Source organism: Astyanax mexicanus, chromosome 13, assembly GCF_023375975.1.
Source record: "Astyanax mexicanus isolate ESR-SI-001 chromosome 13, AstMex3_surface, whole genome shotgun sequence".
NCBI lineage: Eukaryota > Metazoa > Chordata > Actinopteri > Characiformes > Acestrorhamphidae > Astyanax > Astyanax mexicanus.
The window spans coordinates 30,349,595-30,363,472 of NC_064420.1; the positions used below are offsets into that span (position 1 = coordinate 30,349,595).

General features: G+C 37.1%; 1 protein-coding gene across 1 annotated transcript in view; it reads right to left on the bottom strand.

The window, feature by feature from the left end:
• The window catches only part of rgs19 (regulator of G protein signaling 19), a 79,546-nt gene extending 66,455 nt beyond the window's left edge, over window positions 1-13,091 (bottom strand). The window contains exon 1 of the mRNA XM_022677329.2: window positions 12,928-13,091. The gene's annotated coding sequence lies outside the window, so the exon portion shown is untranslated. The remainder of the gene's footprint in view (window positions 1-12,927) is intronic.
• Window positions 13,092-13,878: the final 787 nt, after the last annotated feature.

A 13,878-nucleotide genomic window follows, 5' to 3' on the forward strand; every position in this document is an offset into this window, starting at 1 on the left:
GGGCAGTATACTGATTCATTTGGTAAACGGAGAGGAAATTAAAACCGGTATGCATTTTTCACACACTGTCACAGCGCTAGAGGCGCTGCAGATCACAGTGAACATAGAAGGATCACATGACATAACTTGACTGGAAGTAGAGTGAGGTAGAGCGAGGCTGAGTGAGGTAGAGGTCCCCCACTATCTTAGCTTGGAAAAAACAGCCAAGAAAGAAAGTACAGCCAAGCCAGAGTTTATTGAGCTCTCTAAGCTGATCTGCATTATAGTGGCATGGCCAACCAAACATCTGAGCATGGGGTGAAAGGATGGATGGAAGGGAGGGAGAGAGAAAGATGGAGAGAAAGAGAGATGACCAAAGAATGACATGCATGACTCATGCTTCCTCTTTAAGATCTGTTTTTTTTTTCTTCTTCAGCGACACAAGACTAATCTCTCAGTGACTCGAATCTCTCAGACACTTCAACCGTCTCCTTCAGCCTGAAGAGTGAAGGACAGGAAGAGAACTACAGTGTGGCAACAGTGCAATCCACATTCAGCGAGCAAGACATCTACACACTCCAGCACAAACGTGAGCGTGAGATTTCTGATACGAGGCCCGCTCACGTTTCCTTTCCTCTGCTTTGCAGAAGTGACTTCAGATATGTTTAATGTGGGATGCTGACAATATAAAAAGCCAAATTTAAAAATGACAGATAAAGTGACAGTCTCTACATTTTGGCAATTTAGAGACCTATATGGTGAGAATATGTATCGTTTTTTCGCACAAAAATGCGAACTTTAATCCTTTAATTTCCCCAAAAATCGTCAGTCCGCCTTATTATCCAGTGTGTCTTATGGATCCTGTAGCCTGCTGCTAACCCCGGCTAGCACTACTTGAGCAGCATTAGCATTACGAGCAAACCATGCTAGCTATTTTGCTGTTTAGAGGTGAGCATTATCGGACTGTAGCTTGCTCCTAACCCCGGCAAGCACTGCTGGAGCAGCTTTAGCATTACAAGCTAACGGTAAGCCACTATACTAATGTTCCAGCCTTAATGTTGGTGAAATTCTGAAATCTAAGCTTACTAAAAAAAAGCGCTTTACTCACCCAAATAAACAGTTTTCAGTAAAGAAATCTGTGTAGTTTAACATCCAGTTTGTTTGAATTTTAAATAAGATCTTTTTATTAGTTTTTTTTTACTCAGCTTAGCTTTACTTAATTAGCTACCCCCCCACCACCACCACCCAAGAAATACACTTGCATATTCCGTCTGTTTCCAATGGTAAATAAATGTGGTTAAAAAATGGTTTATTAAGACAATGATGCTACAAATAACCCAAATAAATTCTGCCTGGTTAAGATGGTTCTTCCCTTCACTGAAAGCCACATGTGTATATGTTTATATAAACTTTGTACAGCTCTGAAAAAAAATCAAGGGACCACTTCAGTTTCTAAATCAGTTTCTTTGATCTTGCTATTTATAGGTATATGTTTCAGTAAAATGAACATTGTTGTTTTATTCTATGAACTACAGACGACATTTCTTCCAAATCCAAATAAAAATATTGTCATTTACAGCATTTATTTGCAGAAAATGAGAAATGGCAGAAATAACAAAAAAGATGCAGAATATTCAGACCTCAAAAAATGCAAAGAGAACAAGTTTCTTATTCATAGTTTTCATGCATCTTGGCATGTTCTCCTCCACCAGTCTTACACACTGCTTTTGGATAACTTTATGCCTGCACTCCTGGTGCAAACATTCAAGCAGTTCAACTTGGTTTTAAGGGCTTGTGATCATCCATCTTCTTCTTGATTATATTCCAGAGGTTTTCAATTTGGTAAATCAAAGAAACTCATCATTTTTAAGTGGTCTCTGTATTTTTTTCAGAGCTGTAAATACTATATAAATATACTATTTTACCTAATCACACTTTATCTGTGAAACTTTATTATTTTCTTTCAATTACAGATGACAAACTACGTTACCAGAATTCTCCACCCACAGAGTTCCGCAACCTATTCGCTGTAATCAGTGTCACCTAACACTCTCAATAGTTCCACACCACTGCTCAGTACCCTCTAAAGCTGCTGCTGCTGAACTGAAACCTGCTGAACTGCTGTTAACTCTTAGATTTTTTACATATGTCCACAATAAAGAGAGCACATTCAGCTTTGACGTGCAATGAAACAGAGGTCAAACTGGAATATCCTGTTTAACCTGCTGTGAAATGGTTGTAAGTGTGGACAGCACTGGTCAGACTTCATGGTGGTCTGTGGACAGACATATGCCAAAAGAGCATTTTCACTGTTAGAAAAGGATGTAAAAACCTGCTTCTACCTTGACTATCAGTGCTAGAAGATTAGAAGACGTGCTCATTTGATTTCTGCATATTTGAATTTGTTGGAACACAGTTTTTCAGAAACTCCCATGATTGTAATCTATGTCCTGTAAAGTTTCTGTTCTGAGCCGCAAAGAAAAGGGTGGCACCATTGGCGAAAATTCCAGACTGATGATAAAGTAATACTTTCATCATGTTTCCGGACCACAAGATATAAAAGGCTGTATCCTGAAACATGCTCCTTCATGCCCGAAACGAAATGTCTGAAACTGATTTAGTGGTTCCAGAACATTCAGTGGATACAATCATGTGGACATTAACGCTAATTAATTACATAAGTACCACTATGACCTTCCTTCAAGCAAGCCAAAACAATTTAGGAATGTATCATTAAATTACAATTGGTACTCAATGTTTTCAATGCTTATTATGTGGCTATGTGGTTAGCTGAGAGAGAATGAACTAAACACAAAAAATTGATGATACTATTTAAATGAACACTGTATTATAACAGTATTATAAAATATTAGTTGTAAAATAACAATAAATTATTAATAGGAAGGTGTTCAAAACTTTGGTTTACAGTAGTGTTTGCTGTAGGGTTGGGCAGTAAAGGGGCTAAAGGGGCAAACGCCCAATCCCATTTCGAATTTGTACTACTATCCCTTGTCTCAAGTGTAACAGAATTTCAAGGGTAGGAAGGGGTGAAATCTGTCCCTTAAAAATTGGGATAACCCTTTATGATACAGAAATAGCTACATCAGTGGAGCGCTAAAGTTCAGCAACCTAGATGCTGGTTAACTAGTTAACTTTAGTGCATTGTACGTCTTCAGAAAGTGCAGCAATTAATTATAATTATCCGTTCCTTAATTCCTCTGTGATAGGGAGCTCATATTAGCTTTAATTTGTCTGTTAAACCATAAATGCTCCAGCTTCTGCCATCTGTTGCACCATTTGAGGTGGAACAGGCAATTTAACTAGCTACCTAGCTACTGATATGAACTACTAGTGATTTTTATATGCTTGTTATAAATAAAATGTCCATGAAACATTGAAATACATATTAAACTTCATATTTTTTTGTTTGCTTGTGCCGCCATCTTGTCAGTGATTCTCATAGCCATCGTCATTTTAAGGGTCATGCAGCCCTAACACTTCCCCCTACCTGTCCAGTCTAACATTAATCGGGACCCCCTACCCCTAGACGTGCATGCACAAAACAAGAGGCGTAGGGCCAAAGGGTGAAATTGAATTGGGCCAAAGTGTGAATGCAAACTGGTGTTGAAATCTGCTTCACAACAATGAAATCAAGGTACTGTGTCAACTTTCATAAAAAAATATGAGGCTAAATTTTTACAGGGCTTTATGTTGGTGTTTGTTTTGTATATGGCGAATTAAAAAAAAAAAGTGTATTTTTGTAAAACACATTCATGGAATCTCACAGAGCCTGGACCTTAACAGAGGTCACTTAAGAGTATTCTCTGATGCCCTATAATGCAAAATTTACCTAAACAAATTGTACAATATCAAATGCCACCAAGTAATGCCATGTTCACACTACACAATTCTAGCCATGTTTTTCAGTCAACAACAGTTTTTCATTGATCCCCAACAAAAACTTTCACTCAAAACTCGCTCAGTTGTATTGTGAACCCTGAAAGACGCTTGCTGAGCCGTCGCCAACTGATCGCTGACCAGTGGCAGACGCCTGGCAATATTTGGCATGCTAGATATCTGACCCAGTCGGCGACTGGGAGTCAGGAGCAGTGACTACATACTGCCAATGGAATTACGGAGAAAGAGAGAACCACAGGTCCAAAACGCACCCCCTGCATTACCAGAGCCAATTACGGACAGTCTGACCGCTTTCTGCCCCTCTGTTATATCGTGAAATGCTTCCGCGAGTGAGTCCTCTATGAATGGGGTGAATGGAGCTAAAAGCTTAAAACGTTAAATTAAAAATAAAAATAAACTACTCGTTGTGAGTATTTCTTTAATTCTAGAATATAGAAGAATGTATTTTACTAAAAAAGCAAAGGTTTTATACTGTAAAGCACTAGCATTACTGCTACTGTGAGCTGACTGGTTGGCAAGCTGATCCTGGAGATTCAAGTAGAGCATATTTAAAAGGCTTATAAGTGGAGTTATAAATGCTAAAAATGATGTCTGCTGTTCTGTGTTGGGGACATAAGTACATATTTCAGTATAAAACTGATCAGACATTTATAAACTCTGGTTTTGCTCAGTTGCTTTATATGAACCCATTCATGCTGAATTCATTGCAAGTTCGTATTCTCCTCTATAGAGCTTTTCTGGCCTAGCATGGCTAGTTCTCGAATTGTTTAGTTCTGGTGTGTTCTTGTGACAAAACGTGTAATTTCTGACCCCTTGTCGCTGATCATTCATTTAGTGTGAAAGTTTCAACAACGCGATTACAGCAAAACCAGTCATGTAGTGTGCACAGCACAATGACTGATGACTCAAAAAAGTTGTTGAGTAGTGTGAATCTGGCATTACTTGTGTGAGTTTCATGTTCATAGCACATTAGGTTAATTTAGGCAGGTAGTGAAACCAATTTCACAAAATTACAGCACCTCTTGTATTATTCATAAATGTACCATTCCTATTTTTCCCCACAAAACGTTCTTCATCTGATTGAGGACACTGCACATACGCCACAGACATGCTAGCAAGACGGATGATGTTAAACGTGACACATTTAAGTAGAGTGGTTTTCCATTGACTGCTGCTTTTGTGATTAACTGAAACACTCAGTGCTGGCTGAAATGCACTGCATCTCCATCTACTTCCTGAAAAGTGCCCAGAGGAAGTGAAAGCAATAGATTAACCTACTTCTTTCAAAGGTCACAGCCTTACGTCACATAAAGCAAATAATAGAGGGTGCAGAAGAATGTGTCGCTTACAGTGCTAATATTAACTCACCACAATGAGATCATTTTGTCATATAACCACATAAACCTGAGCTTATCTAGCACCCTAAAAGACTGGAATTTTGTCAGTAGAGTTTCAAATTTTGGAATGATTTGCATCCTAAAATGGTGGGAAAAAAAGAACAGAACCTAATGGTAGATAATAATAGGGCAAATACAGGGGTTGGACAATGAAACTGAAACACCTGGTTTTAGACCACAATCATTTATTGTGAACCGACGGACAGTTCTGGTGGAAACAGGAGAGTCGAGGTGCACATTGAATTCTGCCGTGATTTGGGCAGCCGTGGTTTTATGTTTTTTTGGATACAATCCGGGTTAGCACCCGAACATCCCTTTCAGACAGCTTTCTCTTGCGTCCACAGTTAATCCTGTTGGATTTTGTTAGTCCTTCTTAGTGGTATGCTGACACTACCCTGGATACCGTGGCATCACAAAGACTTGCTATCTTGGTCACAGATGCGCCAGCAAGACGTGCACCAACAATTTGTCCTCTTTTGAACTCTGGTATGTCACCCATAATGTTGTGTACATTGCAATATTTTGAACAAAACTGTGCTCTTACCCTGCTAATTGAACCTTCACACTCTGCTCTTACTGGTGCAATAATGTGCAATTAATGAAGATTGGCCACCAGGCTGCTCCAATTTAGCCATGAAACCTCCCACACTAAAATAACATGTATTTCAGTTTCATTGTCCAACGCCTGTATAACGCAATTTAACAGGATCTTATCAGTCAGTTATGGTATGTAAATGGTTTGGATGAATTCATCTGTCATTCCACAGTGATAGATGATTCGAATGAAGTAGTAATGAACAGGTTCCATGACTTAACCATGACTCGTTTGCTATTTTTGAAATATGTTATTTTAGAATGTTTTGACGGAAGACTCTTAAGACTATATTTAGGTAACCAGACTAAAGTGATTTAAATCAGTTTTTTTTTTAGTCTATAGTTTTCAGAACAAATTTGGACATCAATTTCTAGCTCTGGTGGTGACTGAGGCCAAAGTCACAGAAATAGGAACGTTTGTTCACTCAGCAGCCATTTATGCAACACTGCCAGTCAGTTATTTCCAGTCACACAAGACCAGACTTGTATAATCAGCAGGCTAATTGACTCTTTTTGTTTAAGGGGGGAACTTTAAACTAACAAATTCCAGACATATTTCATATATCATGTCTCTGTGGAGATTAATAAATAATATATCAATTGATAATATATCAATAGAACATACACATTTAGAAATATGAACAGTCATAATGCAATCCAACATGTGTCCTCCATGAAAAGTGTGATTAACCTTGATTAGTCACAGTAGGAATTCTGTGATATTTTGATATATATTTTAATCAATTGACACCACTATATTTTTGTAGTTCAAAATCTAACATTTATTTTTAGTTTTAAAAGTCCTACTTAAATAAAATGCTGCGTGGAAATTGCTAACCTTAACAGAGATATTTCTTAATAAACTGCTAATTGCTGGATTTGTGCTACACTTGTGCTGAAAACCAAAACTTTAGTTCATAATATTAGCACAGAATGGTTTCTTGATTAAATAATAAAACATTAAAAATGAAAATTTCTGAAACCTTTTCTCTAAAGATACTTTCTTATGTTCTTTGTGGTTTAGGGAAGCTTGACAATTAATTACATTTTCTAACATTTTTAAACATCGTAATTTAAAAGGTTTAACATTTTTTATTATGTTTAAATTAACAAATTTTAATAATAAATAAACTTGTCATATAATAAAAAAAACACTCTCTAAAATATTTACACATTCAACACGCAGTTAAAAAATGTGTGGTGCTTTTGAATTTATTTCAGTGTTTTTTGGCACCATATCCCCTTGAATAAATAGTAAAACATTAAAAATGAAAATTTCTGCAACCTTTTCTCTAAAGATACTTATGTTCTTATGTTCTTTGGGGTTTGTGGAAGCTTGACAATTAATTACATTTTTAAACATGGTAATTTAAAAGGTTTATGTTTAAATGAACATGTTTTAATAATAAATAAACTTGTCATATAATAAAACAATCTATTACCTTAAATAAAATATTTACACATTCAACATGTAGTTAAACATTTTTGGTGCTTTTGAATTTATTTCAGTGCTTTTTGGCACCATATCCTCTTGAATAAATAGTAAAACATTAAAATGAAAATTTCTGCAACCTGTTCTTTAAAGATACTTTTTTTATGTTCTTTGGGGTTTGGGGCAGCTTGACAATTAAATTAAGTCATTCCAACATTTTTAAACAAGGTAGTTTAAAAGGTTTATAATTTTTTAATTATGTTGACATTTTAATAATAAATAAACTTGTCATATAATAAAAAAACACTATAATACAATTTTTACACATTCAACACGCAGTTAAAAAAAATTGTGGTGCTTTTGAATTTATTTCAGTGCTTTTTGGCACCATATCCTCTAAAACATACTAGGGCAAGTGGGCAACAATTTAATCATTAGATCATCTGCATGTGAGTCACGTTCAATACTGGCACTGAAGGCAGCACTATCTTTAGAGCGAGCGAGTAGCCCATGGCCTGAGAGAAACCCTGGAACAAATCAAGCTGAGTTCTTATGAACCAGGCCAAAGACAAAATTTTTGCAATAAGTCAGTTTAAACGTTGGTTCATGTTGCTACAAGTCTTCGGCATAATCCTTATTTGTGTATTTGTGGCCACATGTGGAAAACAAAGTGAGCAACATCAGCTCATCTGAATAACAGTAGTTTGAGTAATCAATTATCTATTGTTTTTGCAGTGCTGGGATGGTTAGCTAAGCAGAAGTGCTTCTGTCTTGTGATCTGGGATGCTGCTCACATAATAAAAAGTTCAGGGCTGTGCAGGTCCACAAGGTTTGCCTCATGTGAAACTACAATGAAAGAGTCTTGAGGCTTAGCAGATATACAGCGCTTACTTGGTAGTTAGAAACAGATACAACTATTTATGCTGATTGCATGAATTATGTGCAGTTATCAGATTAATTAGGCAATAGGCATGTAAGTAAATATTAATACATTAAAGTATTTAAATATTTTGGCTGCTACTGGCTGCTAGGGGTGTGCCATATCGTATTGTATGTGATAATATTGCCAACATTTTGGAATATTGTGAATGATATTATACCCTGATATATCGTACCATATCATCCACCCCTAATTATCACATCAGGGTACAACATTTTTGCTGTTTTTAGCAACAAACAAAAAAACATTCACACTGTTCTCGTTTCTCATTATATATATACTAGAGACAGATGATATCTGTCCAGTATCATTTATTTTACTTTAATCCTGGATATATGGAGATAAAATTATTTGATTTTTTAATATATCTCAGTTAGGGGTGTACCATATCATATCATATGCAGTAATACAATTTAATGTTAATTTTATTGCAGTAGTGTATTTTTAAAATATTTTTTTGTAATTCAGTGTTTTGTCATATCGCCAAGAGTATCGTTATCACGAAAATACCATGAAATATTGTGATATTCTTTTATGGCCATATTGCACACCCCTACTGGCTGCTAAATCTATCTATCTACTGTACATAGTAAAACACAGTATAGATTTTTAATTATTAGTTGTAAAGATTGGTGACAGATAGTGGAATATTTAGTGTGGTGTTTAAACTCTTAACACTAGACATCACTGTTGTTAGACCCCACTGATATGACTGGATAAGAAGTAAACATTTATTTTACTCATATTTAATAAATATGATTTTTTTATACTAAGACATTATACTAAATTTCGATTTAAACCATCACAATAAATAAGCCTGTCATGATAACATGATTGTTAATTAATAATTGAATAATATACTGACCCAGAAATAATTGGGATCATTTTGATATATTTGTCATTCTAGGATCATTTTCTGCCACAGATATACATATAATATAATATCATAGTAATGCAGTTACATATATTTGGAATATATTTTTTTGTAAAATGCTAAATAAATTAATCATAAATAGAATATCAAAAAATATTAAATGCTGAAAAAAAAGAAAAAAGGCCAATATTAAGCTCAGCAAAAATGTATCAATTAAGTCCCACAACATATCAACTTTCTTACAGTATTTGAATATATTGTGACATATTTAATCATAACCCCTGTATGTGCCGTATGTGTAAGTTCATGCCGATACACAGCAAAAATCTAATCTAACTGAGTACCTACAAATCATACGCAGGTTTATTGACATAATTTAGGATAAACATTCTGTGATTTTTCAATCAGCTTCCTGACTCAACTTTAACACTCCATGAATTATGTATATTCAGTAGCTACATCCTGCAAAAAAAGAACCTTGATCTTAATTCCTCTTCATGAGATATAACAACTCATCACAATCTGCTCTGTTTCTAGTTCTTCAAGTCAGGCCAGTCCATTTAGATTTATTGCTATGCCTAATCAACCACACCGATAAACATTTTATCCCCAGAAAGGGTTAATATTGGTAAAACTGCTGTTTAAATACTTCACAGTGAAAAATCTGTATTACGGTTTTGAAGCACAGTACAGCTTCATGCTTAATGTGTCTCGACCCAGGTCTTCTAGTCTACTGAGAGGCAGCATAACCCCTTGTGAACCCTGCACAACCCTGAAGGGCCCGAATAAAGGAATCATTTATTCAGCACTCTGCTCCGGGGACCAGTCACATTGCTTTTCTATTTTCCCCAGTTCTGTTCATTCAGGAACTCCTGTTGAGTAATCCATAAAACAGGAATGAGAGAGAGAGAGAGAGAGAGAGAGAGAGGGGGAGAGAAATTTATGTACTGATGTAAAAAACTCTTGTTTCCAGGAGAAAAAGGAAAAATAGCCTAATTTTAAATGGAATAAATGAAAAACACTGTATTCTAAGTCGCTTAGTGCCATTGCTGTAGGTGCATCCTTTGTGCTTTTAAATTAATTACTTAGGCTGAAAATTACAAACATTTGTTGCACTACTGTAACACTACTCGTAATATTCCTGCACACACAAATTCTGTACATATACATTCATTATAAAACAGGAGCCAGATTTCAACAAATCAACAAATTACTAAATCAACAAATCAAAATCATGAATAAGTGGTGTATCTAACAACATGGGACGTGGATATCCTTTAGCTTTTATATGCTGCTATTGCATTTTCCTACATTTCAGTCAGGTGCTGTTAAATATTCCTGTCACTTACTATTAAATACCCTTATATGTCCCTTCATATTTGATTGAACTGTAATATATTTTAGTCAGGTGCTGTTGACTATTCCTGTATTATGTGAGGTCTTAATAAATATCCCTATATTGTTTGTCATATGCCAAATATTATAGCAATATTTTAGTCTTTTTTTCAGCAATCCTATATTTCAGTGTGGTACTGTTGACTATTCCTGTACTTTCATATTTAAGACAATAATCCTATATTTTAGTTATATGTAGGACAATAAGCGTATATGTCAGTATGTTGCTGTTGAATATTCCTATATTATGTCAGATGTTGTTAAATATTCCTATATTTTAGTCATATTTCAGTAGATATTCATATATTTCTGTCAGGTGATGTTGAATATTCATGTAGTTTTTCAGCTGGTATTAAATTGAACTATATTTTAGAAATATTTCAGTCTGCATTACGAGAATTTAGTCAGGTGTTATTGAATATTCCTGTATTACATCAGTTGCTATTAAAGAGTACTATGTTTCAATTAGGCGCTGTTGAATATTGTATTATTTTAATCAATTGTCTGGTGACTAGAAACTTTGTATTTCTGTCATTTTCTGTTAAACATTGCCTGCATGTCACGTCAGACTCTGTCATTAAAACAACACATTAGAAAGAAAGAAAAGCCTGTCCTGTATTTTTGCCATACGTTAGCCAATAATCCAGTATTTCAGTATTTGAGCCAAAAGCTGTTGAATATTATATCAGTCGCTATTATGAAGTCCTATATTTCACTCAGGCACAGTTAAATACTGTATTTAATGTTTTAATTAGGCGTCTGGTAGCTTAAAGCTAAAAAAAAAAGTATTTCTGTATTTTTTCCTTTTGTAAAACATGCCTGTACTTCACGTCAGACATTAGCTTTCCCACAGAATTTCAATTAACACGTGAGAAAAATGACAGAGAGGGGGAATTCAGTCCTTTTTTCATCACCTGCACTCACACTCTCACGTACCTCAGCTAATAAGCTACATGAGAATCTCGAAGCTTTCTAAAAGCGCGCGCCCTACGCGGTGCCACGCGCGAACGCGTTCGGAGCACGCGACTCGGCCGAGCCCCGCCCCCCCCCCCTCCTCCTCTCTCTCGCTCTCTTCTCTCCCGCGCGGGCGAGTACGCGCGCGCACGATTCATTCACCCGAAAGGTCTCGCGCGGCGTGCATCGGGAACGCGCTTTTACTACACCGGAGCCAGAGGGAGAGTGAGCGCGAGATAGATAGAGAGAGCTGTAACCTCCGAATCTTTCGAGAATATAAGGAGAAAATAGCAGAGAACGACGCGATTAACGAGCCTCTTTCCTGAGGAAAAACGATATGAGGAGGGAAAAAAACAAACACAGAAAAAAAGAGCAGAAATATTAAACCTGTTTTTTTTCCGCCCCCACTTCCTAGAGGTTTGACTTGAACACCCCCCCCCCCCCCCCCAACCTCTACACACACACCTCCGTTTACACACACATTCACACACAGGGAGAAAGGGTCTTCTGAATGATAGCTAGCTTAGGTTAGGTTAGCAGTTTCAGCTAGCGACCTAACTAAACGACACCCGCTTCTCTCCCCACGTTTCCTCTTTATTTCTTTATCTCTCAATGTTTATTTACGTATAAAAACCCTCGACTCTCAAAAAATAAGGAGAGATAACTAAACTGGCCCTAAACAGACCCGAGCTGAGCTGTAACACACGCCGGCTGGCTCTTCCTGTGAGAACTGGAGAGAAGAACCGTCCGCGGAGAAACACCAGAGACCAACCACCGACACCCCCGCTGCAGCCACCCTCTCTCCCCGCCGCAGACGCGCAGTCCGGCGGGCTGCTGGAGGAGGACGAGCCGCCGGTATGGAAAGCCAGCAAGCGGCTCGAATCTTATATAGTGCTAGCTATACACAAACACCCGCAGCCCCCAGCTTACAGCTACCGAAAGAAAAGACACAGTGTCAACTAACTAAAAGCTAGCTCGCTAATGTTAATCTAACGTTAACGTACATTAACGCATACACACATATATAAACACACACACGAAAAACAAGGGGAGGGAGAGAGAGGGGGGGGGCTCCACCGCCAGCAGCCCCTTCTTATTCTTCCTTCTCACACTTGAAGAATAAGCTAGCTAACAAACACACACACACTAAGCTATAGTTTACAGTCTGCCTGAGTCTTAACACCTTCTTCTGCCGTCTGTTTTCTGTTCTCCACAAACACACACAGAGAGACACAGGCTAGTTCCGACTAACCCCGGAGACGAGGCTCTCTCCCGGGTCGAGTTCTATAACAGGAGGACGAGCCGCACGTTCTCCAGGAATCACGAACCTTTCTTTTTTCGACACGGGAAAACCCACCAACCAGCCAGCCAGCCATCCACCGCTGGCGAAACTGAACCGCTCTGCTTTTTCTTTTTTCAAAGCGTCGCCGACAGCCATACTTACAATTTTGGCATTAAAATGGTCTGGAGGCCGGTAGCCGTTCCGTTTTCTGAAGCACATCCGTTTGTTTTTTGTTGTTTTGTTTTTTTGCGTGTATAAATACGGAATCTCTGTTTTTTCCTCTGTATGTTCCCCTGCTTCAGAATCGACACCCTTACGGAGGCAGGCTGAGGGCGGACTGCGCATGCGCCAACTTAGACACTTCTACTCGGGCGATTGACGAAGTACTTCCTCGGTAATTGGCATTTCCAATGGAGCTGCTCTCACCAAAAAAGAGGGATTTAACCCCTCAAACAGGTCAGGGTTTTTGAAAAATCTCTGCCTGACATTACACACCTAAATCTATTAAAGCATTACAGAAAATGCTTTCATGTTTGATAAGGAACCTTACTGAAAATCACAACTGTAATTGTAATAGAAAGTATAGAAAAATATTCTATGTAATATAAATATAAAGTAATATAAAATAAGCAGCTTTCGAAATATAATTAATTAAATCATAAAATTAGCTCTTTCCTAAGCTTCAACCTCAGCTTTCATGTCCTCCAAACCTTTACTTTCATTATGTTTGTCTAGTTTTTACGTCTTTATTTTCAAACATGCAGAATTTGGGTTGATTTCTGTTACTGATCTGAAATTATTCAGTGAAGTTGAGAGAAAACAGGCAGCCCTTCCAGGTGTCCTATAGAAGATTTCACAGCCCTCAAAGTAACGTTTTGACTGCAGGAAAAAGGGTTTGTATCATCTACATCTGTAGGCCGTATACAGGTCTAGGCATGTTAATAGGTTTACTCAACTTTTACAACACTTTTAGTGCTTAAACAGTGATGTTTCTCTCGAAACAATTAATGTGTTGTAGACAGATTATTATTATTATTATTATTATTATTATTATTATTATTATTATTATCCTAGAGGGGAATTCACAAATTGCAGTATATGCAAAAAAAGTAC